The sequence below is a fragment of the Pristiophorus japonicus genome, unplaced genomic scaffold (assembly GCF_044704955.1).
Source record: "Pristiophorus japonicus isolate sPriJap1 unplaced genomic scaffold, sPriJap1.hap1 HAP1_SCAFFOLD_47, whole genome shotgun sequence".
Classification (NCBI taxonomy): Eukaryota; Metazoa; Chordata; class Chondrichthyes; family Pristiophoridae; genus Pristiophorus; species Pristiophorus japonicus.
This window is the reverse complement of record NW_027254374.1, coordinates 4,299,457-4,317,996: the sequence shown is the minus strand read 5'-3', so window position 1 is coordinate 4,317,996 and position 18,540 is coordinate 4,299,457. Positions and strand designations below refer to the sequence as shown.

Sequence of the window (18,540 nt, the reverse complement as noted above, 5' to 3'; positions counted from 1 at the left end):
TTGAACCCTCGAGTCGTTCAGTGAGATAATTTTTGAAAATTACTTAAACTCATCTATCTGCTTTGACTCCAAATCAATTCCTACCAATATCCAGTAAAAATCTATCAATCTCAGATTTAAATAAGCAATTTATTTGACAAATGAACCGGAGTTGAGATGAGGAGATTATTTAATTATTCTCCAATTAGTTCAGGTTTAGAATGCATTACCTGAACAGTTGGTTGGCACAGATGCGATCAGAACTTTCTTAAGTATATAAGAACATAAGAATTAGGGGCAGGAGTATTAGGCCCCTCGAGCCTGCTCCGCCATTGAATAAGATCATGGATAATCTAAGCAAGGACTCAGCTCCACTTCCCTGCCCGCTCCCCATAACCTTTTACTCCCTGATCTTTCAAAAATGTGTCTATCTCCGATTTTATATATTCATTGACCCAGCCTCCACGGCTCTCTGGGGGAGAGAATTCCATAGAAAATACGTTTCTTCTCATCTCAGTTTTAAATCTGCATAAACGACTTGAAAGAATGGACCGAGTATAACGTAGCCACGTTTGCTGACGATGAAAAGTTGTGATGAAAAGCAATGTATGAGTATAATGTTGGAAAGTGTGAGGTCATGCAATTTGACAGAAATAAACTTTGACAGAAAAGAGCAAGCTATTATTTAAATGAAGAAACATTGCAACGTGCTGCAATACAGCGGGAACTATGGGTACTTGTGTATGAAACACAAAAGGTTAGTATGCAGCTGCAGCAAATAATCAGGAAAGCCAATGGAATCATGGCGTTTATTACAAAGGAGATGGAGTATAACAGCAGGGAAGTCTTGCTACAGCTATATCGGTATTGTGAGGCGACACCTGAAATACAATGTATAGTTTTGGTTTCCATATTTATGAAAGGATACTTGCTTTGGACGCAATTCAGAGAAGGTTCACTAGGTTCATTCGGAGATGAGGGGGTTGATCTATGATGAAAGATTGAGAAGGTTCAGCCATTACTCATTGTAATTCAGAAGAATGAGGGGTGATCTTATCGAAACGGATAAGTTTATGAGGGGGCTTGACAAGGTGGATGCAAAGAGGAGGTTTCCATTGATAGGGGAGACGAGAACTCGGGGGCAACATCTTAGAAAAAGCGGCCGCCCATTTAAAACTGAGATGAGGAGGAATTTCCTCTTTCAGAGGGTTATACTTCTGTGGATTTGGCTGCCTCAGAGCGCTGTGGGAGCCGGAACATTGAATAAATTTAAGTCAGAGACAGTTTCTGAACTAATAAGGGTTAACGGAGTTATGGTGAGCAGGCAGGAAAGTGGACCTGAGTCCATGATCCGATCAGCAATTATCGTATTAAATGGTGGTGCAGACTCGAGGGGCCGTATGGCTTATTGCTGCTCATTTTTCACATGTTCTAATGTTCTTATAAATTGGCGGTCCCTGATTCTAAGTCTATGTCCACTAGCTTTAGTTTCCCGTATGATTGCAAATATGCTCTCTGCATCCACCTTGTCGAGCGTCCTCATTATCTTATACGTTTCGATAAGATTACCTCTCATTCTTCTGTACTCCAGTGTGGATAGTCCCAACCTACTGAACCTATCTTCAGAAGTCAACCCTCCCCATCTCCGAATTCAACTTAGTGAACCCTCTCTGAACAGTCTCCAAGTATATCCTTCCTTAAATACGGAGACTAAAACTGTACGCCTTGCACTAGGTGTGGCCTCACTAATACGTGGTACAATTGTAGCAGGTCTAATCTGCCTTTATAAAGCATCTCACTTGCAATAAACGCATATTCCATTTGCCTTCCTGATTAAGTGCTGTACCTGCACACTTATTTTTGTGTTTCTTGCACAAGGACCCCCAGGTGTCCCACTACTTCAGCACTTTGCAACTTTTCTCCATTTAAGTTATAATTTGCTTTTCTATTCTTTCTGCCACAGTTGGTATCGTCTCATTTTCACACATTATATTGCAACAGCCAAACTGTTGCCCACACACTTAGCCTGTCGATATCCCTTTGCAGATTTCTTGTGTCCTCCTCAGAATTTGCTATCCTACCCATCTTTGTATCATCAGCAAACTTAGCTCCTTTACACTTGGTCATTTCATGCAATTCATTAAAATAGATTGTAAATAGTTGTGGACCCAGCACCGATAACTGAGTCACCCCACTAGTCAATGTTTGCTAAATAGAGAATTACGCATTTATCCCGACGCTCTGTTTTCTGTTATTTAGCAAAGCCTCTCTCCATGCCAATATTTTAGTCCCAACCCCGTGAGCTGTTATCTTGTGCAGTAACCTCTTATGTGGCACATTATCTAATGCCTTCTGGAAATCCAAATACACCACATCTATTGGTTTCCCCTTATCCACACGTTACATCCTCAAAAACTCCAGCAGATTTGTTAAACATGATTTCCTTTTCATAAAACCATGCTGATTCTGCTTGATTGAATCATGCTTTTCCAAATGTCCCGCTACTGCTTCCTTAATAATGGACTCCAGCATTTTCGCAACGGCAGATGTTAGGCTAACTGTTCTATAGTTTCCTGCTTTTTGCTTGACTCGTATTTAAGGGGCATTACATTTTCGGTTTTCCAATCCACTGTGACCGCTCCAGAATGCATCCACTACCTCTGCAACCACTTCTCTTAAGACCCTAGGATGTAAGCCATCAGGTCCAGGGGACTTGTCTGTCTTTAGGGCAATTATTTTACTAGTACTACTTCGTTCGTGATAGTGATAGTATTAATTCATCCCTGCCTATACCCGCTTTATTTTCCACGATTGGGTTGTTTATTAGTGTCATCTACTTGAAAGACCAATACAAAATATTTGTTCAACGTCTCTGCCATTTCCCTGTTCTCCATTATTAATTCCACAGTGTCATCCTCCAGGGGGCCAATATTCACATGAGCAACTCTTTTCCCTTTTATGTATTTGTAGAAACTCTTATTATCTGTTTTTATATTTCGTGTTAGTTTAATTTCATAATCTATCTTCCCTCTTTAATAATGTTTTTAATCTTTCTCTGCTGGCTTAAAAACAATCCCAATGCGCTGCTCTCGTCTCCCACTAGTCTTGGCCACATTGTATGCCTTTGATTTCAATATGATACCCTCCGTTATTTCCTTAGTTAGATGCGGATGGTTATCCCTTCTCTCACAGCCTTTCCTTCTCATTGGGTAATTTTTTGTTCCGTGTTATAAAATATCTCCTTAAATGTCTGCCACAGCTCATCAACCGCCCACACCTTATGTTGCTTTCCCAGTCAACTTTATCCACCTCTGTCATCATACCTTTGTAGTCTCCTTTATTTAACCTTAGGACACTGGTTGGAGAAACACATTTCTATTCCTCCAACTGAATTTGAAATTCAACCATATTGTGGTCACTCAATCCAATACGATCTTTTACTATGAGATCATTTATTAATCCTGTCTCATTAAACAGAACTAGATCTAAGATAGCCTGCTCCCTGTAGAAATAAAGTCTCCCGGATACACTCCATGAACGCCTCCTCAAATCTAGCCAGGCCAATTAGGTTTATCCAGTAAATATGAAGGTTAAAAGCCCCTATCATTATTGCCGTTCCTTTTTTCCAAGCCTCTAATATTTCTTGATTTATACTCCGTCCAAACGTGCAACCACTGTTTGGGGGCCTATAGACTATGCCTAGCCGCGACTTTTTCCCGTTATTGTTTCTTATCTCCACCCAAAAGATTCAACCTCTTGACCCTCTGAGCCAATATCGTTTCTCACGAACGCACTAATCCCATCTTTTATTAACAATGTTATCCCACCTACTTTCCCTTTTTGACTGTCCTTCCGAAATGTCAAATATCCTTGAATAATTCGTTTCCAGTCCTGGTCACCTTGCAACCACGTCTCTGTAATTACTATCAGATCGTACTCATTTGTATTTATTTGTTCCGTCAACTCATCTGTTTTGTTACGAATGCTACGTGCATTTACACAAAAAGCTTTTTAAATTTGTTTTTTACACTTCTTTCCTCTGTCCTACAAACTAACTTTCTACCTTTTTGCTTTTTAATTCCAACTCTACTCCCCTCCCTATTGAATCTATTCTAAGGTTCCCATCCCCCTGCCAAACTAGTTTAAACCCTCCCCAACAGCACGAGGAACCACCGCCTCCTCCCAGCCCGTCGCCACTCGAGGTTATTGGTCCCGGCTCTGTTGAGGGGCAACCCGTCTGGCTTGTACAGGTACCAACTCCGCCAAAAGCAGTCCAAATGTCTCAGGAAACTGAAGCCCTCCCTCCTGCACCATTTCTCCAGCCATGCATCCACGTGCTCTATCCTCCTATTTCTGTACTCACTCGTTCGTGGCACCTGGAATATTCCGGAGATTACTACCTTTCAGCTCCTGTTTTTTAACCTCTCTCATAGCTCCGCAAACTCTGCCTGCAGGACTTCACACCTCTTTCTACCTATGTCATTGGGAACATATGGACAAAGACCGCTGACTGATCACCCTCCTCCATCAGAATGTCCTGCAGCCGCTCGGTGACATCCTTGCCTCCAGGAAGGCAACATATTATTCTGCTGTCACGTCTGCGGCTGCAGAAACGCCTATCTGCTCCCCTGATTATTGAAACCCCTACCATTATAGCTCTTCCATTCTTCTCTCTCCTCCCCTGTGCAGCTGAACCACCTTCGTTGCCGTGGATTTGTATCGGTTCCACGCTGTTGGCGAGCGAGATGGACTCGGGGACTCGTGCCTTACCTGCCTAGACCTCCTATTCTGTCTGCTGATCACCCACTACCTCTCTACCTCTTAAGCAGCGGGTTGACCACCTCTAAAAGGGAATTGGGTAAATAGTTGATGGCGAACAGTTTGCAGGGCTCTGGGGAAAGTGTCTCATGGGATGCTACAATCCTCTCTCTCAGTGAGCTTGTGTTTTAACCTGTAAACCTCAGTTCACGGATTTAATTCCCAGCCCTGCCGTCAGGTATTTTCTCACATTTAATGTGCTTGTTCTCTTTTTCTCTCTCTATCATTTATTCTATTTCTCTCTGAATCTAACTTTCTTTCCGTGTGTCAGTCTCGCTTTATGTCTATCTCAGTTGCAGTCAATTTCTGTACGCTTTTCTCATTGGGGATCTGTTTATCTGTCCAAATATCACTTTCTCTCTGTCACTCTCTCCATCGCTCCCCACTTCAGTTTTCTCCATATCTTAAGCGTTATCACTTTAAGTGCTGGTTCAGTCTGAGCTTGCTGATACTGGGTGGTTGACGTGCATTTTAACATTATTCATTCAAAGATGTTCAGTGTTGACGGGAAGATTACATGTTCTGTGGGTTAAAGCAAGGGGGTTTCTTTTCTAGTTCCAGACGGTCAGTTCATTGCTTTATTTGCCTAACTGTTGTGCTTTTGCGGTTCAACTTTTCACCATCCACAGTTAAAAACAAGGCATATAACCTCCCACGTTTGCAGAGTATGCAGACGTGTAGGTTGCTCTGCGCTGAAAACTGCATTTTGAGTCTGCAAGCGATTTGCCGAATTTCCAAGCACTGCACTGCAGCGTGCCCATGACCAGGATGGCCGAGATGTTAATGCGTTGGAATTAAAATTCAACAGATGTGTCTCTGCTCCTGGTAAATATTCAAACAACTGGTTTGAGAATTAGACTTAATGCTTGTTTGTTATGAAAGCGTGGAAGCGGTCCATAATCTCTGCAAATAATATACTTTAATTCACCCTTCAAGACAACGTTTTTTTATTTATAATAGGTGTTCTGCCAATTGACTGAACATAGGAACAGGATTAGGCCATTGCTCCTGGTGCCTATTCGCCATTCTGTTAATTCTTGGCTGAGCTCTATCTTATCTCCATCCATCTACATTGGCTCCACATCATTTTTACCTGTGTCTAGCAAAAACTATCAGTCTAAAATTAACATTTTTAATTGAGCTAGTATATCCTGTCTTTTGTAGAAGATAAATCCTTCACCCTTTGCATGAAGAAGATTTTCCTAACTTCTCCGTCGAATGTCCTGCCTCTGATTTTATCATTATGTCCTCTTGTCGAAAACTCTCCCACGAACGGTGAAAAAAGCTTTATCTCTATCTATCTTATCAATTCGTATCAAAATCTTAAAAATCTCAATCAAATCGACACTTAACCTTCTATATTCCAGGGAGTACAGGCCTAGTTTATGTAATTTCTCCTCATAATTTAACCCGTGGCATCCTGGTAACATTCTGGTGAGCATGAACAGTGCACATTCCAATCCAGCCGATCGTTACCAAGGGGCCGTGCCCATAAGGGGACTAGATATAATGGGTAGAAACGGCTTATTGCCCTTAGCAGAGTGCTTAACAACAAGCGGGCATAAATTCATAGTAATTAGAGAAGGTTTACAGGAGATGTGATGGGAAATTTCCACACGCAGATAGTTGTGGTTGTCTAAAACGCACTGCCTTAAAGATTGGTAGAGGCAGAAAACTTTAGCACATTTAAAACGTATTTGGATGTGCACCTGAATGGCCGTAACGTGCAGAGTTATGGACCTAGAGCTGGAAAGTGGTATTAGGCTGGATAACCGTGGCACGGACAGGATGGGCCGAAATTATCTCCTTCCGTGCTGTATACATCTATGAATCGATTATATTCTATAATTTAGAGTACTCCAGGTACAGCCTAACTACATCTCTGTACAGTTGAAGAAAAACTTCCATGGCTTTATAGTCTATCCCATAGTTATAAAGCCTAACACGCCATTAGTTGTTTTGAATATATTTGTAACTTGCAACTGCATTTTAGTGGTATGCGCACTGGGACTGCAAACCACTTTGGAACTCCATCCCTCCAAGCTGTGCTCCATTTAATTCGTCCTCGGATTTATATTTGTGAACTAAAATGGATGACCACACAATTACCTGTTTGGAATCTATCTGCCACTGAATCGTCCTTTCATTTAATCTATCAATATATCTTTCTAAGTATACGCTAACATCTGCACTAATTACTATATCACCAATATTTGCATCATCGGCAAACTGGATATCTCGCTGCCAGTTGTGTCTTAATCTTTAAGAAATATAGAATGATACAATGTTTTTAACACTGATATTTTAAAACGTGCCATGGTTTGAAGCCCTGGTAGAGTATGTCGGAAGAGGAAGGTAGGAGTAAGATTTCAGGCAGATGACCCATCTGATCCTACAAATATACATCATGCAACTGTGCGCTGTTTTCAGACAGTAACAGCATGAGCTTGCATTCCCATAGCATCTTTCACGAACATAGAATGACCGAATTGCCCGCCGTTGCTCAGTTTGAGTTCCGACAGTACCACCAGCCTCGAGACATCATTACAGCCTTGGTCCAAATAATGCCAAAAGTGATTAATTCCAAAATGAGGCGAGAGTGATTGGCCTTGACATCAAAGCAGTATTTGGCCGAATGTTGCATCAAGGAGGCTACTAACGTTGAAGTCATTGCGTGGTTAATCTTCACTGCTGGAGACATACCTAGCCTAAAAGAAGGTGGTTGTGGATTTTCGACGCCAATCATCTCAGCCCAGGATATCGCTGCAGGATATCATCATCACCTGCTTCATCACTGACCTGCCCTCCATCATCATGTCAGAAGTGGGCATGATCGCTAAAGATTGATTTTTCCAACTCGAGTATCAACTCCGCAGATAACGAACCATGAATTATATCGCCTTTCCATTATTGTGCGGGGTGAACATCTTGGAACTCCTTCGACAACAGCACATTGGCAGTACCATCATCTCAGTGACTGAACCACAGAGCCATAGAAATTTACAGCACAGAAGGAAACCATTTAGCCCATCGCGTCCTTGCTGGTGGACAAAGCATTATCCTGCCAAATCCAATTTCGAGCTCTTGGACCATAGCCATTAAGTGGATATCCAAGTATGGCAGTGGTTCGCGAAGTTTGTACATCAGTACCTTCTTAAACGCAATTAGGGTTGGGCAATAAATGTCAGCCTTCCTAGCTACGCCCACATCCACTGAATTAATATTTTATTCAAACGTGATTTACAGAAAATGAAGTACTTCTTGAAGTGTAGTCACTGGATGTGCTGTAGGGCAATACGGACGCCAATTACCACGCAGCAAGATCCCATCGATACAGATATGTGTAGGAAGCAAAATAGCATTCCCCACCTCATAAAATCATAGAATCGGAGAAGTTTGCATCAGGGAAGGGGGTCATTCGGCCCATCCTGTCTCGGCCAATCGAAATAGCTATCAAGCCTATCGCACTTCCCAGCTCTTGATATGTAGCGTTGCAGATTGTGGTCATTCAATCCATATACAAGTACTGCTTAAATGTGATGAGGGATTGTGTCTCCACCAACTTTCAGTCAGTGAGCTCCAGACCCAAATTCATTCTGGGCGAAAAAATTTCTCCTCGACTCTCGTGTAATCCTTTTACCAATTACTTTAAATCTATGCCCCTTGTTTATTGACCTCTCTGCTCAGTGGTATAGGTGTTTCTTCTGCACACTATCTCGGCCCCGCAAATGTTATACACGTCAATTATGTCACCACTTATCCTCATCTGTTCGAAAAAAAACAACCCCAATCTTTCCCCATAACCAAAACTATCCAGTCCTGGGAACATCCACAACAACAGAGGAAACAAATGGAAGTGGAGGAGAATTGTTTGTTTTGAAACTGTGAGTTGTTGTGATCTGTAAAGCACTGCCTGAAAGCGTGGTGAATCATAGAGTCATCGATTCTTAGAATTGTTACAGCACGGAAGAAGACAATTCAGCCCGTCGAGCCCGTGCTGACCCTCGGCCAGTCTCACCCCGTCATTTCCCCGTAGCACTGCAGATTCAATTGTAACCTTCAAAATGGAATTGGATCAATGCTTGAAGAAGCACATTTTGCAGGGCGTTGTGGAAAGAGCTGGGTCTAATGGGATAGCTCGTTCAAGAGTACGATGGACCAAGTATTCTCCATTGGTAATGTATGATTTTATGAAATGTTTTATGATAGTTTCATATAAATGACGCTGGTCATTTGCCCGTTCCACTATCCCACTTTATTTTTTTGTATATGCGTCTGTGCTTAGACAACGGAATTGAAATGATGTGGGATTCTGTAGCAATTCAACGCAAGTCACATAGCTTATCAAGGCGCGGTGGCCAAGTGGTAAGACGTCGGTCCTGTAAACCGAAGATCATGGGTTCGATTTTCTATTCTAAGGAGTGAAATCCCAGCTTCACCAGTCTCTTCGTATAAATGAGGTCCCCAGCTCTGGCAGTATTCTAGTAAATCTATTCTGCCAAAGGCTTGACTTCTTCCCTAAAGCGTGTTGTCACGAACTGAACGCAATATTGCAGCTAAAGGCTCATAATTGTTTTGCATAATTTCCTTGTTTTTATACCTTATTCGTCTATTCACAAAGGAAAAGTCCTCATGTCTTCCAGATCCTGCCCCCTCTTTAAAATTGTACGATTTGGAGCTGGTTTATACAATACAGGGAGAGCATTCTGACCGGTTTCGGGATCATTGATCTCCAGAGGCGGATGCTTAATAGGGGATTTAAATGTTCATGTATAAATCTGGCCCCGTTAAAATAGTATCATTATTTCATATTGCCTCTCCTCATCCTACCAAAATGTATCACTTCACAATGCTCTGCGTTAACTTACATCTGCTATGTGTCTGTTCATTTCACCAGTCGGTTATTTTCTTACTCCCTCTTTGTGCCACTTACTATCTGCTTTGTGTCTATTTGCTCTTCTTTGTAACTTTCCCATTCACCAGGATCTGTGCTATTTTTTGCATTTGTGTATGCTTTTAATTTTAGTTTAACGTGGTCCCTGAACTCTTTAGTCGCCCATGCCTGTTGTTTTTGGCCCCCAGGTGTATACACTGATTCTGTATCACATTTGATTATTTTTAATACCTCCTATCGTATTACCCATTAACATATTTTCCCAGTTTGTTGTGGACAGTCTCTGTCTCAGCCCCTTGAATTCGGTCTTACCGAAATCTGGAACTTTAGTAGCTGTTTCGCGATTCTCCCTGTCAAACGTTACGTTGAAGTCGATCATGTTTTGATCGCTATTAAATACATGTTCACTTACGCTTACGCTGTTGAATAAACCCGGCTCGTTACTCATTACTAAATGTAAATTGGCATGTCCCTTGTTCGTTCTGGAACATATTGTTGCAGAACTAGCCCGGACACACTCAAGAAATACACAATCTTTCTGACAGGTGTTAGTCCGATTATCCCAATATATATGAACATTTAAATCCCCTATTAAAACCACACTGTCTTTACTGCACGCTTGTCTAATCTCTAATTTTATATATTCTAGTACTTCACAGCTGTGACTAGGGGGCCTATGCACAACTCCCACTATTGTCTTAAATCCTTTCCTATTTCTTAATTTTACCATAAAGTCTCCACCTCCGGCTTATCTGTAGTTTGATACTCGCTTAGAACTGAATCATAGAATCATAGTTATTTACAGCACGGAAGAAGGATATTACAGCCCATTCGTTCAACGCCGGCCAACAAAAAGCTATCCAGCGGAATCCCATGTTCCAGCTTTTGGTCCATAGCCCTGTAGGTTATTGCACTTCAAGTGCATAACCAAGCGTGTTTTAACTGCGGTGAGGGTTTCTGCTTCTGCCACCCTTTCAGGCAGTTAGTTCCAGACTACCAACTTGCTCCAGGTGAAAACATTACCCGTCAAATCACCTCTAAACTTGCTACCAATTACTTTAATTCTATGTCCCCTGGTTGTTTACCATTCTGCTCAGAAAAATAGGCCCTTCCTATCCACTCTCTCCAGGCCCCTCATAATTTTGTTTCCCCTCAGTTTCCTATGCTCCAATGAAAAAAAAAACAGCCTATCGAATCATTACTCATATCCAAAATTCTCCAGTCCAGGCAACATCCTCGTAAATCTCTTTTGCACCCTCTCTAGCGCAATTACATCTTTCCTGTAATGATGTGTACGCAGTAATCTAGCTGTGGCCCAAATAATGTTTTATATAGCTCAAGCATAACTTCACTGCTCTTGTACTATATATCTCGGCTAATAAAGGAAGGTATGCCGAATGCCTTCTCAACCAGCACGTTTTCTGTGAAACCTGAAACAGGGATACAATGTAAATATTACAATAACAACAACTTTCATTTATGTAGCGCCTTTAACAGAGTAAGACGTCACAGGGCGCTCCACGAAAGCTTAAGACAAATCAAACAACGCTGACACCGAACCACATAAAAGAGAATTTACGACAGATGCCCCAAAGCTTGGTCAACGAGGTAGGCTTTAAGGAGCATCAATCTTGACATCTTTTTGAAACACCCTAACCAGGAATACTAATCAGTGTTATTTCCTCTAGGTCTGAAAGTTGTGAGAAGTTGGCTTTTGAATTGGAACCATGGTGTCGACATCATACCATTACATAGGATATTCAAAGCAAAAACAGGCTATTTGGCCCAAGCTGTCAATATCGACGTTTGTGGTCAACTGGAGCATCGTCCCCTCTTTCCGCATCCAGCACTATCAGCATAGCCCTCCATTTAGTTCTCCCTCATATTTTTATCTAACCGCTCCTTACATGCATCTATAATATTTGATTCAACTTCTCTGGTGGTAGTGAGTTCTACATCCTTACCACACTCTGCGTAAAGAAGATTATTCTTAATTCCCAATTTGATTTGTTGCTGATTTATCTTATATTGATGGTCTCTAGTAATACTTTCTCCAGAAGTGGAAACACTATATCAACTCTATCAAAATCTTTCAAGATATTAAAGAGCTCGATTAGGTAATCCCTCAAACTTCCCATTTCACGAAAATGTAAATTGAGCCTGTCGATTCTTTCCTGATAGAGTACTAACTTCTCTGCACCCTATCCAGTGCCCCACTAGTTTATTTTATAATATAGCGACCAGAATTGCACACAGTACGCCTAATGTCGTCTAACTGTCGAGCGTTCTGCATTGGTCGGATTTGAAACCGGCGTGGCCAGGCTGCCAGGTCTAACTAAAAGGGGCCTGCACCTCATCATTTGAGTAGACATTTCACAGCCATCCTGTAGCAACTGAAGGCCGTTTGCTTACAGAAGCTGATTGTACAATTTCAACATTGTCGATCTGGTTGCACGGGCAGGACACGACGTGATGGGGACTTTTTGCTGCGTATTTCTATACGGATGCAAAAATCCTGAAATGGAATAGCTGAGTTGTGCTAGTTGGCAGACGAGAGGTTAAGGCAATGGACTGCTAATGGATTGTGCTCATTTTCTTTGTTAAGCGTTTGTTGCTGATAAACCTTCCAAGCATTTGACTGAATCTTACATAAATTAGGCTTTGAATCCAAATCTCCTCAAAACTGCAATTTCCTGATAACATTATGGTACATACCGTAAATAACCATCTTATCCATTATGCTTCGCGCTCACTGAATAAGTCACGGCGATTTCTTATTTTTTCTTGATATCCCAACTGAATTTACTGACTGGAGGAATTGTATTAACTCCATGTGATCGGCTCGGCTCATCCTTGGGCCGAATTGCGAGTGGTGCGATCAAATTCTGCAACTGAGTCATTGCTGTTCTTCAAGGAAGGGAAAATACCCACTACACGTCCTGCTATACAAGTGGGCACAGTCCTATCGAACTCTCATGGTACTTAATCCCCTCTTAGCGGGACCGGAGAACCATTTTCAAGAAGTAGGCTCATGGTCTGCTCAGCAGAAATTCATTGTTCTGCATTGCTCAGACAGCTTTCCAACTGGGCAGAGGCATCCAATTGCCGTGCGAGCATTGCTGACGATTCCACGTCAACAATATTAGAATGTCTTTACATAACTAGTTTTGAATATGTGACCTGTATTATCAGATAACATTTTACAGCATTAATAGCTCTATATTGTCGTCTGTGTCGGCATCCACATAAGGTACACTTACCTTAAGACAACTGTAATCGGTGCTGCTTTATTTGACTGCGAGCGCGAAGGAACATATCTATGAAGATATTTGCCCCGAATTTACAACATTGCTGTCCTATAGTCCACGTATTACTTTGCCCATTGCTGTCCTTGTTGCAGGTTAGATCAACCCAGGCCGTCCATTTAAACCTGAGAAGTCAATCAGTGAAAACCAAAGAAATACAAGAGGCAGAGATCGGGAGAGTTAGAAAGATGCATGCGAAGACAATAACAAAAAAGATGATTGCAGCTTGAGGGGAAAGCCTTTTGCTTTCTTCAAATGTTGTAAAACCATAAAAGATAATTGGGCGACAGTTTAAACGTGCCTCCCTCCCTGGCGGAGCTCACGCTCTGACAGAGATAAAGGCAGCCCGGCAGCTACAGCTCCTATTATTCAAGCACTGAATGGAGCTTTAAACATTGTAGCAGCGAGCAGGTAAACCTGAGTGGATTTGAGGCCCAAAACAATAAAACTTCCGGCTATCACAGGCAGTTGCGGTTTGCTGCAAACGTTTAATTTCCAGCCTCGGATCCAGCCAACCCTGTCCTGTAGGGCTATGGGGAAATGGCGGGGGAGTGGGACTAGCTGAGAGCTGGCACGCTCTGGATGGGACGAATGGCCTCCTGCTGTGCGGTAATCATTCTATTAATTTACAATTGGACTTTTATGGGACTCGAATCGACAAGTTTGAATATTTCTTGAGAGCAGAATCAGCGAGAAGTCCAATGCACGAGCCATTGCAACACGGAGCACAACAGTTTTAGTGAAATGTTCAGGAAAATCCTTGTGTCTGTTGAATGTCGTGCAGGAATTATGTAGAGATAACCAATGTGTTTACATATCTTCTCTTTGTAATCGAGTGTGTTTCCGGTACATTATTATTTACATCAGAGTTATTGATTAAATGTCAAAACTCCTCCACTCCATCTCACATGTACGTACAATTTTCATCCTCCATTGCAATATTGTCTGCTGGAATAAAAGAGTGAATATATAGGTAACGTTTGGGAGTACATCAATTGTATATTTGAATACTGTCGAAATGTCACAAGCAAAGCCATCAGCTGTATTAGGTGAGGCTCGAGCTCACAACCTCTGCCTTTCTGGGGGCTTACACTGTCATATAAGTACGGCGTCTATCCGATTCCGTCGCTGGAATTGGATGCGAATGCTGTGTGGTATTAATGCTCCCATCATACATAAGAACATAAGAATTAGGAACAGGAGTAGGCCATCCAGTCCGTCAAGCCTGCTCCGCCATTCAATATGATCATGGCTGATCTGCCGTGGACTCAGCTCCATTTACCCGCCCTCTCCCCGTAACCCTGAATTCCCTTATTGGTTAAAAATCTATCTATCTGTGACTTGAATACATTCAATGAGCTAGCCTCAACTGCTTCCTTGGGCAGAGAATTCCACAAATTCACAACCCTCTGGGAGAAGAAATTCCTTCTCAACTCGGTTTTAAATTGGCTCCCCCGTATTTTGAAACTGTGCCCCCTAGTTCTAGTCTCCCCTAGTGGAAACAACGTCTCTGCCTCTTACTTGTCTATCCCTTTCATAATTTTAAATGTTTCCAAAATATCACCCCTCAGCCTTCTGAACTCCAACGAGTCAAGACCCAGTCTACTCAATCTATCATCATATGGTAACCCCCTCATCTGAGGAATCAGCCTAGTGAAACGTCTCTGTACCCCCTCAAAAGCCAGTATATCCTTTTTTCAGTAAGGTGACCAAAACTGTACTCAGTACTCCATGTGCCGCCTTACCAATACCTTATATAGATGCAATACCTCCCAGCTTTTGTACTCCATCCCTCTCGCAATGAAGGTCAACATTCCATTCGCCTTCCAGATTACCTGCTGCATCTGCAAACTAACTTTTTGGGATTCATGCACAAGGACCCCCAGGTCCCTCTGCACCTCAGCATGTTGTAATTTCTCCCCATTCAAATAATATTCCCTTTTACTGTTTTTTTTCCCAAGGTGCATGACCTCACACTTTCCGACATAGTATTCCATCTGCCAAACCTTAGCCCATTCGCTTAACCTATCCAAATCTCCTTGCAGCCTCTCTGTATCCTCTACACAACCCGCTTTCCCACTAATCTTTGTGTCATCTGCATATTTTGTTACACTACACTCTGTCCCCTCTTCCAGGTCATCTATGTATATTGTAAACAGTTGTGGTCCCAGCACTGATCCCTGTGGCACACCGCTAACCACCGATTTCCAACCCGAAAAGGACACATTTATCCCGACTCTCTGTTTTCTGTTCGCCAGCCAATTCTCTATCCATGCTGATACATTTCCTCTGACTCCGTGTACCTCTATCATCTGCAGTAATTTTTTATGTGGCACCTTATCGAATGCCTTTTGTAAATCTAGATACACCACATCCATCGGTACACCTCTATCCACCATGGTCGTTATATCCTCAAAGAATTCCAGTAAATTAGTTAAACATGATTTCCCTTTCATGAATCCATGCTGCGTGAGCTTGGGTGCACTATTCCCATCTAGATGTCCCGCTATTTCTTCCTTAATGATAGTTTCAAGCATTTTCCCCACTACAGATGTTAAACTAACCGGCCTGTAGTTACCTGCCTTTTGTCTGCCGCCTTTTTTAAACAGAGGCGTTACATTAGCTGCTTTCCAATCCGCTGGTACCTCCCAGAGTCCAGAGAATTTTGGTAGATTATAACGAATGCATCTGCTATAACTTCCGCCATCACTTTTAATACTCTGGGATGCATTTCATCAGGACCAGGGGACATTGTCTACCTTGAGTCCCATTAGCCTGTCCAGCACTACCCCCCTAGTGATAGTGATTGTCTCAATGTCCTCCCTTCCCACATTCCTGTGACCAGCAATTTTTGGCAGGGTTTTTGCGTCTTCCACTGTGAAGACCGAAGCAAAATAATTTTAAGGTCTCAGCCATTTCCGCATCACCCATTACTAAATACCCCTTCTCATCTTCTAAGGGACCAACATTTACTTTAGTCACTCTTTTCCGTTTTATATATCTGTAAAAGCTTTTACTATCTGTTTTTATGTTTTGCGCAAGTTTACCTTCGTAATCTATTTTTCCTTTCTTTATTGCTTTTTTAGTCATTCTTTGCTTTTGTTTAAAATGTTCCCAATCCTCTAGTTTCCAACTAACCTTGGCCACCTTATACGCATTAATCTTTGATTTGATACTGTCCTTTATTTCCTTGGTTATCCACGGCTGGTTATCCCTTCTCTTACCGCCCTTCTTTTTCACTGGAATATATTTTTGTTGCGCACTATGAAAGAGCTCCTTAAAAGTCCTCCACTGTTCCTCATTTGTGCCACCGTTTAGTCTGTGTTTCCAATCTACTTTAGCCAACTCTGCCCTCATCCCACTGTAGTCCCCTTTGTTTAATCATAGTGCACTCGTTTCTGACACAACCTCCTCACCCTCAATCTGTATTACAAATTCAATCATACTGTGATCACACATTACGAAATTATCTTTTACTTTGAGATCGTTTATTTTTCCTGTCTCATTACACAGGACCAGATCTAAGATAGCTTTATCCCTTGTAGTTTAGGTTACATATTGTTCCAAGAAACAATCCCTTATGCATTCTATGACTTCCTTTTCCAGGCTACCCCTTGCGATTTGAGTTGACCAATCGATATGTAGGTTCAAATCGCCCATGACGACTGCCGTTCCTTTTTCGCATGCCTCCATTATTCCATTGATTATTGCCCGCCCCACCGTGAAGTTATTATTTGGGAGCCAATAAACTTCGCCCACCAGTGACTTTTTCCCCTTACTATCTCTAATCTCCACCCACAATGATTCAACATTTTGTTCATTAGAGCCCTTATCGTCTCTCACAACTGACCTGACATCATCCTTTATTAACAGAGCTCCCCGACCTCCTTTCCCTTCTTGTCCAACTTTCCAAATCGTCAGATATCCCAGTATGTTTAATTCTAAGTCTTGGCCACCCTGCAACGACGTTTCTGTAATGGCCACCAAATCATACCCATTTGTAATGATTTGTGCCGTCAACTAATTTAATTTATTTTGAATGCTGCGTGCATTTAGGTAGAGTGTTTTAATCCTAGTTTTTAAACAATGATTTTTAGTTTTGACCCCTCCAGCAGCCCCTTTATATTCAGTGGCCCTTTTTGTTACAGCTGCCTATTCCACCTGTCTTATAATTCCTCCCCTAAAAATCTATCGAGGTTTGGGGCAATTAACATTTTCAAGTTTCACATTGATCGATTTTTGTTCGGCAAGCATACGAAGATTTATGGAATCATTGCAGGCAAATGAAATTAAGAATTAGGTAAAAGGGACAGAAACAGAAACAGCTGCAAACAAACGTGGCATTTTATTCATATTTAACAGCAACAATATCCGTGCCATGCGCAACTATGCTGTGGTCAGAGAAAAACGCCCTGAGCTTCTGAAACTCCCGTGGCTTTTCTGTGGCTCACTTTCCTCTCTTCCCTTCCTCCTGCACGCTGCCACTTTTTAAACCTTGTTTTAAATGTTGGTCTGGGCGAGGGCATTCCACATTCTCAGAACCATCTCTACCGTTTCATTGATTGATTTCTACGCTTATTAATTATGAATCTCCTTGAGCTACAATGGTAGCGCTTGCGACAATACACTAAAAGGTGGCTTATTGGAAACACGTTGTGATCATTGTTTGATTTTGTACAGAATTGAACCTATATCACTCAAGAGGGAATGTTATATTTACAATAAACTATATCGTCTTATAAATTTGGGTTCATTCGCTCCCTAGTGCCAGATAAGGAATTGTTTGATCCCCTCATTTATTTCATGTGGGGAACAGGCACGGGTATTCAATCAGAAATAACCCACAGATTGACACAGGAATAACCGCAGCGAGACAGCGAGACAGACAGCACCGTGGTAAATGGCGGAATCGACAAGAGAGATGGATGAACAGAAAACGGCCTCAGATTCTGAAAAGTGCAAACATAACATGCAAAAGCATCGGCTGCTCCAGGTGAGGCTCGAACTCACAACCTCGGCATTTCCCAAGCCTGTATTGTCATATAAGTACCGCGCGCTAACCGATTGCGCCACTAGAGCTGCATGTCCTGTGGTCTTTGTGCTCCCATCATACAGCTGCCTGTTCCACCTGTCTAACAAGGAGGAAGACAATGAATCATCGAATCATTCAACACAGAAGGAAGCTTTTCATCCCATCGTGTCGATGCCGGATCTCTGCAAGAAGCCTTCAGTTATTGAGACTCCATAGATTTTCACCATAGACGTGTTTTATTATTTGTGTAATGTTTTGTTATTTGTAATGAATTTGGATGTCTGTGAGGGATCTTTATAAATATATTTGTGCATCTATCTGTGAGTTGTAAATTAAATTGTGTGGTACATTGATAATCAACTTATGTGTTCATATATGTGTTATTATAAATCTATTTGTTTTTATGTCTGTTTCCGTTATGAATTTATCTCTAAGTATCTCTGTGCTTATAATTGTATTTACGTTTATTTGCGAGGTGTTTACAATTAGCATAGATACAAAGGTATACACAG

The 18,540-nt window shown here is 41.8% G+C and overlaps 1 non-coding gene across 1 annotated transcript; it reads right to left on the bottom strand.

The window, feature by feature from the left end:
* Nucleotides 1–17,981: 17,981 nt before the first annotated feature.
* Nucleotides 17,982–18,075, bottom strand: trnai-uau (transfer RNA isoleucine (anticodon UAU)). Its single transcript has 2 exons — nt 18,038–18,075; nt 17,982–18,017 (listed from the first exon to the last, which is right to left on the bottom strand). It is a non-coding gene; the product is annotated as a tRNA-Ile (tRNA).
* Between the last annotated feature and the right edge of the window lie 465 nt (nt 18,076–18,540).